Genomic DNA, 12,640 nt, shown 5'->3' on the forward strand with positions numbered 1-12,640 from the left:
ACCTTAGAATAAAATGCTTGGAGTATCTACTAAAAATGCAAAGACATGGGCTTCTCCCCAGACCAAATGAATTAGAATCTTTAGCAAGAACCTCTGGAGGTTCTCATGCATCAAAACATTTGAAAACAATTGTCCTATAATTGTCCCACAAAATGACCAGTGAGACAGTGACCTGATTATGAATGTGCAACCCTGGCCTAGCAAAGCTAGATTTCCGTATGATTCAGTTGTCCATTATTAATGTATTCATTCAAATATTTATGAATAAATTATGATGTCAGACACTGTACCAGGCACTGAGAATACAATGGTGAACAAGACTTACCACTTTTTTTTTTTTTTTTTTGCGGTACGCAGACCTCTCACTGTTGTGGCCTCTCCCATTGCGGAGGACAGGCTCCGGACACACAGGCTCAGCGGCCATGGCTCATGGGCCCAGCCGCTCCTCAGCATGTGGGTCTTCCTGGACCAGGGCACAAACCTGCGTCCCCTGCATCGGCAGGCAGACCCTCAACCACTGCACCACCAGGGAAGCCCCAAGGCTTACCACTTTTTGCCTTGCTTTCTTCATCTATAGAAAGGTTATAAGAATTTTTAGTTTACTGAGTTGTTTTAAGCATCAAATGCAAGACATGGGGATTGCTTTAAACAGTACATGGATAATAGAGATTACTCAAAAAATGTTATTTGTCACTGTTGTTTACTTGTTGAGAGTAGGTTTCAAATCTAATTCATTCACTCCAGGGCTGGTTACAGGCTCTAGCACAGAGTAGTAATTTCTAGAATGTACAGTCTAACAGGGAGAATGGAGAAGTTAGGAGACACTGATGTTCTCACCCCACCCTCAACATTGTCCTGAAACCTGACTTCTCCAGAGCAAGAGGACATTTGGAGTCATTTTCTAGTTCTCCTGGTACACTTTTCTTCTGATGGCCACAAACTCTATACTTCAGTCAAAATCACAATTGTAGGTTCCTAAACTTATCACTCAATATCATACTTTTGTGTGCTTGTTTGTTTTGTCCTGTCATATGCTATTCCTTCAGTTTAGAAGGCCCTTCCCTCTTCTCCATCTGCCTCGTCTTTCTTCATTCTTTCTGATTAAGTTTAGGTGTCATTTTTTTCCCCCAAGGAGCCTTTATTGCTTGTTCACTGCATGCTAGTCTGTGGTACAGTCTGCCCTATAATAATAGTTAATGTTTATTGAGTTCTATGTGTCACCAGGCATTATTCTTAATGGTTCTACATTATAGGTGCATGTAATACTCTCTCCACTTAAAGCAACCATTTCATATTTGTATCATAGAACATAACACATTTTTTAAAAGTATCTGTATTTCTACCCAAATTATCAGTTCTGTGTTTTAAAATTTTATATATTAAAAATTTATAGTACTTATCAAACCTGGTATTGTTATGTATATATTTAATGTTATTATAGCTTATCTGTATTTAATATTATGTGTACATTTGGTCAATACCTTTCTCTCCCTATAATTTAGCTCTGTGAAGTCAAGGATTTCATTTGTTTTCATCCACTCACCCCTTTTGTCCAAAGCAATGGCTAGCTAGTAATAGGTACTCGATAAATATCTGTAGAATGAATAAGTATTCAGTGTATAATTAAGTAAATAAACAAACACATGCATAGCTTTATTCCTTTTATATACTTCTGCAGCCATTAAGGGATCTCTTTCAACAGCATAGATTCCAAGTGCCCATCTCTAATTAGACAAAATCCAGACCTTGTTGCTTGACTCATTCCTTCTTATCACACCATGGAAATTAACTATTTTTCCTATTTACATATTGTTATGATAAAAATTAACAAACCCAAGCACTTTAATTTATGCAATAAGATTATTATTTCAATCAAACAGAAGAGAGGGCCAGCTCAAAGAGATTTCAGAAAACTGAAGACACACACCCTTTCTTTGTTCAATCTCCTTAATCCTGTACCTGGCCTCTAGAGTACAGCAAAGAGAGGGAGTACTGATCATTGGTGGCAGGCAGCTTTGGATCTAAAGCATCTAAGTCCATCCCATTTTTGGGTTTCTGTATAGTAGTTTCTGAATCTGACCTTTTGCCACAGGTTATCGCTGTTCTTTCTTGTATGTTTCATGCTTTCTTTTCTAGCATTTCTTTTCCAGCACATCTATTTTATAGATGAGGAAATTGATCTAGTAGATATAGTTACTTTCCCAGGTCACACAGCAAGTCAATGGCAGAGCTGGGATTTGAATCTAGGGAGTCAGTTTTCAGAGCCCATGTTTGAGCTGCTGAGTGATGTTGTCTTTACGATGACAGATGAGTCATGATCTCTGCTTTAAAGAAGATAATTTATATTTCTGCCCAGGACACCTTTTCCAACCTCAGGTTAACCAACACTGTTATTTTAGTGACTACATACCAGGGCATCACTGTCATGAAAACCTTCCATATTTTACTTTAAAGGGCCATCCCATAAAAATGTCAAAGGTGGGAACGAGTTTTTGAAGAATGACCCTTTAGCAGCCGTGATTCAAAGGAATACAGTCCTGTTCAGAATATGAGACACTTACAGGAAAAGGCACAGCACTTGGGGATATATCAAAGCCTGACATTTAATGAAAACCTTAAAGATCTTGATGGAGCTTTATATCAATTACTCATTCACCTTGTATATGGCCTAATATATTTTATTTTTAAAAAGTCTCACTAGTAGGACTGGCATTGAAATGCCCCAGCCCCAAGGGCATCTTCGAATGGGTCCTACCTAGTAACTAACTCCCTACTTATCTAGTTAATAGCCTGCAGTATGTCTATTTATATGGTTTTGACTAGCAGCTAAAGAATAATATAGTTTCCCATGGCCATTTAAGCTCCACAGAGAGAGAACGTCCTTCTACTTGCATATTTCCTCCCTAATTTGTCTTACAATAGCTCTTCGTCCAGCAAAGTATGCAGTGACAACATGTATGTACCAGAAAAGCATTTATAATCCTCAAGTCTCCTTTTAGACCACAAGGAGGTGCCATGAACACCAAAAGAATTGTCCTTATTGACAGAAATCTGGGGAGCCTTTATGAAAATAAATTTTAAGTATATTGGATCAGGGTAGAAGGATTATAATGCTGGGGATCAAAATGCTTTGAAATGGGTACATTCCACTAAGTGAAGATTCTGGATTCAATATGTTTAATCAAGAGTATTTCTAGCAGTTTGCTTTAATGACTGACTGATCCTTTACCCCAAAGTAGCAAGTTATGAAGTTAAAACATCCATGATACTGAAAAGTAGGTATCCGAAGTTTTAAGAATAAATAGATGTTAGCATGGATTTGTCCTGTTCACCAACTCCAATCTATGCCCCTAAATTTGTCCAAGCACACTCCCTTAATGTATTCATCAGGGGACCTCCAGCAGCCTTGAAGAGCTCTTGGGTGACTATTGTCTCTAGGCCAGAGATGATAGTGGGAAATGCTGCCATCAAACTGGATTCCCAAATCCAATGGAGATAATGGGATCTCAGGGATTCTCTGTATTCAATGGGCATGATAAAATCCTAGAATATCAGGGGTCAGGTGGTGGCACTTAATCACCAGAGTAAAGATGGGCATGGGTACAGAAATGTACACCAGAGGCAACACAGTAATCAGCATAGTCTGAGCTGCAGAGATCTTTGGTGTTTGTTAAATGATAATGATGTCCTTGGAACTGAAGTAGATGATCAGCCTATAGAACCTTAGTGATGTGTATAGTCAGCAAAGCATTAGGTCTGTTGAAGAAAGATGTGATTTGAATTATCACAGAAGAGTTCAAGCCCCTCAAACCAGTTTCTAGTCTTGAGTCTAGAACCTCCTAATGAAGGGGAGATGGGTTTTGCTTAAGGAAGATTGTAGCTACACAGACAAAAATTTATTCTGTAAATTTATGTCCTATTCTTCCTCCCAGAAGTCCTGCCACCATTTATCAGAGTGACTGTAGAAGCTGAATAACCAGATTCTTTGAGATTATAAGGCCCTGGTTTTAACTTACAGCAATTCCTGGAGATCCAAAATGCCACTGTGGTCCAGTGTAGCCATAGTAGACATCTATAGAGATGAGATGATTTATGGTTTGGGGTATTTCCAAGGTAGGCCTATGTGCACCTGAACCCATCATGTGATTTTATCCCAGGTATACAATGCATAGTTGTGAGGGACATACTCAGCAACTTGTAGAATACCAAATTAATTCTTTGACCTGTGGGAAAAAACCCAAGAAAAGCCCCAGGACTCTCTTTACCTACCAATATAATAAACAAAACGTAATGCTATATCTCTACCACATCAATGACGTAAAAGATGAAGGAGTGGTACTTCTTACTAAAGATACATTTAGTTTGTCTATTTGGCTTATACACAATGCAGATGGGTATAAGAGAATAAGAGTAGATTATCAAAAATTTAATTAGATAATGATTCCAATTGCAGTTGTTATCCCAAATTTGTTTTTATTACTGGAGTTTCCAGAGTCTCTTGATACCTGATGCGTAGCAAACATTTCAGTGGTGAAACTCATTAGAAGTTTACTTTCAGAGGAGAGGGTCAGAATACACTGTTGCTGACTTACCTCAGGGCTAAATCAAACATCCAGCCAGTGACATAGTCTAGTCTAAATGGACCTTGACTGTCTTTTTATTTTATGAGACATCATGCTTTTCCATTAAGTTGATGACACCATTCTGATTGGATCTGGTGGACAGGAAGAAGAAATTACTCTAGACACCTTGGTAAGACACACACATACCAAAATGTGGGGAAAGAATTCCACAAAAATTCAGGGCCTTGTTTACACATTGATGAAATTACTAGGGGTTCAGTGACCTGGGTGTGGAGATATTCCTGTGAAGGTGAAGGAAAATTTGATGCATCGGGTCCTTCCTATCATTAAAGAAGGATCATAATATCTCTTTGGATTGTAGAAACAACATATCCTTTATTTAGGTTTATTACTCCAACCTATTTACTGAGTAACCTTAAAGTCTGTTTTTTATTAGGGCTTTTATTATTTTTATTAGGCCTCAGAAAAAGAAAAAAACTGTGCAGTAGGTTTAGACTACTGCATAAGAGCCTCTACCACTTGGGCCAAAAGAGAATACTAATCCAATTATGTTTGAAATGATTGTAGCATATAGGGATGCTGTATGGCACTTATGAACAGACTCCTGTTAATGAGTCACAAAGAAGACTTTTAAAATTTTAGAGCAAAGCTGTCCCATCCTCTTCAGATTATTATTCTACCTTTTAAGAAATAGATTCTGGCTTGCTACAGGTCTCTAGTAGAGACTGAACACTTCACGTGAGCCACCAAGTTACCATACAACCTGAGTTACCCTTCATGAACTGGTATTGTTGGCATGGGCAGAAGTCCATAGTCAAATGATAGCAACACATAAGCGATCAGGCTTGAGCGAGGCATAGACTGAGACACACAAGCAAATAGCTAAAATGCCTATGGCCCTTACTCTAGCTCCCTTGCCCATCTCTCTCAGTCTTCACCTAGAGTCTCATTAGGAATTTCCTATGAGTAGTTAACAAGGTGAAAAAAAAAAATCAGGCCTTATTTACAAATGATTCTGTAGACAAAAGTAGACAACTTCAGCTTACTCCAGGACCTCCAGAATAAAGTGAAGAAAACTCCCAGTAGGCAGAACTTTGAGTAGTATAACTGTTTTGTTGAATTTTTTTTTTAATGAGAGACTGTCAGAAGTAGAATCTTCATTGATTTATAGTTTGTGTCTAAAGGTCAGAGACTTGGAAGAGACACACTTGGAAAATTGGTGGCAAGAGAATGGGGAAGAGATATTTGAATAGACCTCTCTGAAGAAACAGAATGTCGACATATTTTTCATTCCATCTATGATTCTCACCAAAGATAGCCTCACCAGAACAAGACCTTTGTGTTCAAGTGAACAAGATGATGTGCTGTGTGACTATCAGTTACCCTCTTTCTCCAGCCATCCATGTCCTTATAGACTGTCCTTTTACATGAAGTGATGAATGTTATACATAGAGTCAGTAATATAGATTCACCAAGTATGGTCTGACTTGGCAAATTTCCAGCCAGTCAATAACAGATACTAACACTTAGCTCCAAATATGATACCATTGCACAAGGGCATTAATTAGCCACCTGATAGCAGGTGGATTGAATTGGACCCTTCCATGGATGCCACTTTCTTCTGAAAATTACCTGAGTTGTCAAGATTGGAGGTTGTGAGAAACACCCCCGTTTCTAGTTTTTCCTTGCTCTCTATCCCTTCACAGACAGCTTTCTTCCACAACTGCTACCCCTGCTGACCTATAGCCATTTATCACCAACCACCACCCATGAAATTCTATAGAAGTCTGACTCATTTTGAACAAAAGGGTGGTCTGAGAAAAGTCCAAATTACAAAGTCTCCAAGAATATTAGTGTCTAAATTTGGGGGAATAAATATTGCCTAATATGTCGATTCACAATGTAAAATGTATTTTTACATTAAATCTTTGTGGACTGATTCTACATATACACAATCATCATCAGATATTGACATCTATTTTTCTGTATTTCTACACTGTATATGTGTTCAATTTATAGCAGTAAGTATTTTATATTATGGTGTTTGTCATAACGCCATATGGCATACTCTCTGTAGCTGGGACTCTCTCTTTTGTCTTTGTGTCCCTAATAATACCTAGCTATAGTAGGTACACTGTAATTGTTGGATGAAAAAGAGTGAATTTGTGAATTATCTGTCAGTCAGTCTGTCTGTTTATCTATTTAGATAACTAGCTATAGAAATAAGATCAGCATTTAAGTCATGAAAACATAATCAAGAATTGAAGACTTGTCACAACTTTGGGTACACAGGATGGGATGTCAGGGTTAATATGGGGAGAGGTTTCTCAGCAGAAATTGAGATGGTGCAACGATCTGTTGCAAGTTAATATTTGCTGATCAAAACAAGACTTATAAAGTTAATCAGGTAAATTATGTCATATCTCATGGGTAAAAGAGAGGAATATATTTGTCCGGATATCCAGGGTAGAACAGGAGTATGGACAATTAATCTTTGAAACAAATTATGAGGCAGAGAAGTGAGGAATATAAAAACAACGTCAAATTCATATTAAAGTATTTTACAAGTGGAATAGATGGAGAGGAGAAAGCATCTACAAATTTACACAACACATATGCATAATATTGTATTTCCCCAATACTAAGTATTTGATTAGTAGATCTGATTCTTAAAAGTCTTTACAATATTAATTTCTGTCATATTTTCCCATCAGAAGAATTATGAACATCAGTGTGCTATTCTCTGAAAACTGGATTTTATTTTAGAATTACAGTATTATTTCTTCAAAGTTAGTAGTTCACTTTGTAATGGTTCCTTCATTATTGCTAAAAACATCCATAAATTATTCTGCCCAGAACAAATGTTTGAAATGGTTATGAAGGCATGGAATTAACTGCTATGGTCTTTAGGAATAAATTTATCATCAGTAATTTGTTTTCATTGAGAAGAAGTTTAACTTAAAGAACATGTTAGATAATTTCATGTCTCTATAAACATTGAAAAGTAGTCCAGGACTTAGTAATTTTTGAACCATATTTCCAAACCAGGCTATTGAACAGAAAGGCCTAGTGGAGCCTTTAAAAATAGAAATTCTACCACCCTGTACAACCTGATTCAGAGTGTCAGTAGGTAAAATCCTGAAATTTGTATTTTTAACAAGCTTCTCAGGAGATGCTTAAACAAGTGATATATAGACTTCCATTGAAACCACTGATACCATATACAACGGCAAAATGCAATCAATACATATTTGCTCACTGAATATATGTGACCAGCTTTGCAGCTTTGCTAAACGTATCACATTCCAAGGAATGTTAAAATACTTCCAAGAACTTTACAAGTATTTATAAGACAACATAATGGTGATCCTTCTCTTAGGGTTTGATGACCTCTTAATGAAAAGATGAATTGGATTCATAGTCTTTGACCTCCATTTTACATGAATAATATACATGTTTTTTCTGAGAAGAAGCTTCATCTCATTCTCATTGATTCAGCAAATATTTGACTATCTATAAGGGATTCTTTCTTCTCTCCCCCAAAGGTTAAGAACTATTACCCTAAATTACTTGTATTGCTGTTGATTTGCATTCACGCTCTTTCCTCCAGGCTCACAACTAACATCATTTAAGTTTTAAGCAAAGTGCAATTATCAAGAATCTATATACCCTTAGAATAAAAAGGAAGATGTGTGATCAGAAAAAAAGAAGCCAAATAATGTCATTTTTCCACATTAATATACATGTGGAATAGCCTCAGAGGTTTAATTTTTTTCATCTTGGAATTCAAGACAGATATTTTTGCTTTGAGATAACTTAATCAACCCTCTCAGTTGACTACATTGCAGGAACTTGCTGCCAACAGACATGGTGGAGGATCATAGCTTTGAAGTCCTTGGGGTCCATGTTGTTTCAGTCTGTTTAGTAGCTGTAGTCTGTGTGGATTTAAAGTTGGTTAGTCAACCAAACAAGGACAGAATAGATTTAGTTGATCAATGTCACCTTGAAAGAAAATTAAAAGGCATTTTTTGCAAGACTGAAAAATAGGAAGCTAGAAGAGAAAGCTTACTTATATGCTGGATGACAGAATTTAGCTTTGGGAAATCTTGACGCAGATAAAACCTAACAGGAATGAGTGTAAACAACATCGCTTATATCTCATGATTATTGAGATATAATTTACAATTGGTAAAATTTACCCTGTTTAGGAATACTATTCCATAGGTTTTGACACTTGTCACTATGAAGATACAGAATATTTCTACTATCCGAAAATTTTCAACGTACTTCTTTGTAGTCAATCCATCTCATACTCAGTCCTGGCAATCACTGTCTTGATATCTATCTCTGTTCTTTGCATTTTCCAGAACATGATATAAACAGAATCATAAAGTATGCAATTTTGTGTTCTTGTGTCTTTCATTTAGCATAATAAATTTAAGATTCTGCTCTATTAGATGTTATCAATATTATGTTCCTTTTATTGGGAACAATATTTAATTGTATGGATGTACCAAGATTTATTTATCCATTCACCAGTTGACATATCTTCTTCTTGTTTCCAGTTGCTGCTATAAACCTTTGTATACAGTCTTTTGTGGACCTATGTCTTCATTCTCTTGGTTAGAAGGTTTTTAATTTTGATGAAGTACAGGTATCAATTTGGTTTCTTTCATGGTTTGTGCTTGGGATGATCCAAAAGCATTTTTCCTAATCCAAGCTTGGAAAGATTTTCTCTTATGACTTCTTCTAAAGTTTTGTAGTTGTATGTTTTGTGTTTAATTCTATGATCCAATTAGTGTTGATTTTTATGTATTGTGCAAAGTATGCATCAAAGTCTCCTTTTGTTCATGTAGAGATCCAAATGGTGCATCACCATTTGTTGAGAAGACTATTCTTTCTCCATTGTATTACCTTGTCAACTTTTGTTGAAAATTAATTACTGTTATATATGTAAGCCTATTTTTGGACTCTATTCTGGTCCAATGATCCTTAGGCCAATATCACACTATCTGGATTAGTATAGATTTGTTGTAAGCCTTGAAATCAGAAATTGGAAGTTCTCATACTTTATTCTTTGTTTTCAAAATTGTTTTGACTACTTTAGGTTCTTTACATGCCCATAAATACTTTCAAATAAACTTATTAATCTATAACAAAACAAAAAGCAAAAAAAAAAAAAAAACGGCTGGGAGTGTGTCTGAAATTACTTTGTATGCAGAAATCAATTTGGGAATAATTGATATTTTAATAATATTGAGTCTTCCAAATAAACTTTTCATTTAGTTAAATTTTCTTTGATTTCTCTCATTGATGTGTTAGTTTTCATCATATTCATCTTATACAGACTTTGTTAGATTTTTCCCTAAGTGCTTCACATTTTTTGATCCTATTATAAATAAAATTTTTAAAATTTTGATTTTCAGTTGTTTACTGCAAGTATAATTTTTATTTCCCCATTTATTTAGTTTTTATTTTTTAAATTGACTATATTTTGTTAAAATTATTCCTATAGATGTCATTTTTCATACTGTTTTAAATAGTCTCTTAAAATTTAAATTAAGAGATTTTTTATCACTGGTATATATAAAAAATGATTTTAGTAGGCCTTGTATCCTGCAACCCTACTAAATACATTCATTGGTACTAGAGAAAATTTGTAAATTCTTTGGGATTTTTCTATGTAGACAATTATATCAAAGTATGAATAAAATAAATTTTAGTTATTTCTTTCTCATCTCTATACTTTTAGTGTTTTGTTTTGTTTTGTTTTGTTTTTTGCCTTATTTTACTGGTTAAGACTTTTGTTATGACATGAGTAATAATGGTTAGAGAGGACATCACTGCCTTACTCTCCATCTTAGCAGGAATGCATTTGTCAATATTACTGTACACATATGAATATATATATGATATCAGCTGCTTTTTTTTTTTGGTAGGTGCCTTTAACCAGGTTGAGAATGTTCCCTTTTATTCCTCCTTTGCTGACAGTTTTTATCATAAATGTCAAATTCTTTTTGGAAAAGACAAGGAATGAAGTGTTCCTAAAAGCCTCTGGAGAGAGTGCAGCTTTGCCAACTCGTGATTTACACCCACTTATACTGATTTCAGGCTTTTGGCCTCCAGAAATGTGAGAGAATAAATTTCTTTTGTTTTAATCCACCAGATTTGTAGTAATTTGTTATAGCAACTAGAAGAAACTAATACAATATTCTTGAGGGATATTTAGTAGGATTTGTCTTCCCCCTCATAAAATGAGTTGGAAATTCTCAACTTTCTTCTATTTCCTGGAAGAATTTGTGTATAACTGGTACATTCTTCCTTTAATGTTTGTTAGTATTTGCCAGTGAAGTTATCTGGGCATGGAGTTCTCTTTGTTTGGAGGTTTTTAACTAGAAACTCAATTCCTTTAATAGACATGTAATCAGCCCTGTTATCTGTTTCTTCCTGAGTGAACATTGGAAGTTTCTATATTTTGAGGAAATTGTACATTTTATTTAAATTACTAATTTAGTGACTTAAAATTGTTCATAATTTTGCCTTAATGTCCTTTTAACTGGAGTTTGGCAAACTATAGCCTGAGAGCCAAATCTGGCCCTGTTTTTATACACCCCATGAAGTGAAAATGTTTTTTACATTTTTAAACTGTCACAAAAAGAGTCAAACAAACAAGAATATGCTACAGAGGCTGTATTGTGGCATGGAAATTCTGAAGTATTTATTTTTGGTCCATATAAAGAAAAGAAATTACCAATACTTGCTATGATGTCTGTAGTATCTAGAGATGTCACTTCTTTCATTGCTGATTTTGGTAATTTGTGTTGGTTTTTTTTAATCAATTTTGTGATCAATCAGGCTGAGGATTATTAATTGTATTGATCTGCTCAAAGAACCACCTTTTTTGCTTCATTGGTGTCTTTAGTGTCTTTCTGTTTTTAATTTAAATGATTTCTGTTCTTATCTTTATTTTTTTACTTCTTCTTTCCTTCTTTTTTTAGTTTTAATCTATATATACCTTTATAAATAAAGTAGTTTCTTTATAGGTCATACGTAGCTCACTCTTGTTTTTTATCCAATCTGATAAGCCCTTCATTTTATCTGGGGTGTTTAGACCATTTCAGTTTAAGTTGATCTGGGATATGATTAGTCAATCTATTATATTAATCCTTATTCTCTGTTCCATCTATTCTTTGTACTTTTTTCATCCTTTTTCATGTCTTTTTGTATTAATTATTTTCATGATTTCATTTATTTTCACTACTACTTATACCTCTTTTTGAAGTTTATTTAGTAAATATTTAGTTTGAAATAATTTCAGACTTACAGAAAATAATGATAAAAAGAAATATAGGGACACCCTTCTGTGATAGTCCCAACTGTAAAAATTTCCCCACACCTTTGATTATTTTTTCCGTATATACATATTCTTCTCCATAATATTGTTACTAATCATTATCATTATTATTTAACCATTTGAGGGTAAGTTGTAGACATGCTGTCTCTCAACTCTAAATACTTTTGTGTGAATTTCCTAGGAACAATGATCCAAATTAGGAATTTAAGATTTTTACAATACTACTATATAATTTATAGACATTATTCATATTTTGACATTTGTTCCAATAATGTTGTTTATAGTGAATCTATCTTTGTCTATTTTACCCTTGATATTTTCTAAGAGAGTAGACAAGTTATTTTGTAGAATTTTCCTCTGTCTGGAGTTTTCCGACATTTCCTTCTGACTAGATTTAGGTTACATGATTTTGGCAAGAACACAAATGAAAAAATTTTGTGTCCTTCTCCAAGCATTATACCAGGAGGCACAGGTTATTTTTTTTTCACCCATTTCTCCCACAATGCCATTCCTCACCTCTCGCAACCACCAGTATGTTCACTGTGTCTATGAGTTTGGTTTTGCTTTCTGTTTTCTTTTTTTTTAGATTCCACGTAAAAGAGAGATCATACAGTATTTGTCTTTCTCTGGCTTATTTCACTTAGCATAATACTGTCTAGGTCCATCCATGTTGTCACAAATGGTAGGATTTTATTTTTTTTTT

The sequence above is a fragment of the Leucopleurus acutus genome (assembly GCF_964270905.1).
Source record: "Leucopleurus acutus genome assembly, chromosome: 4".
Taxonomy (NCBI): Eukaryota; Metazoa; Chordata; class Mammalia; order Artiodactyla; family Delphinidae; genus Leucopleurus; species Leucopleurus acutus.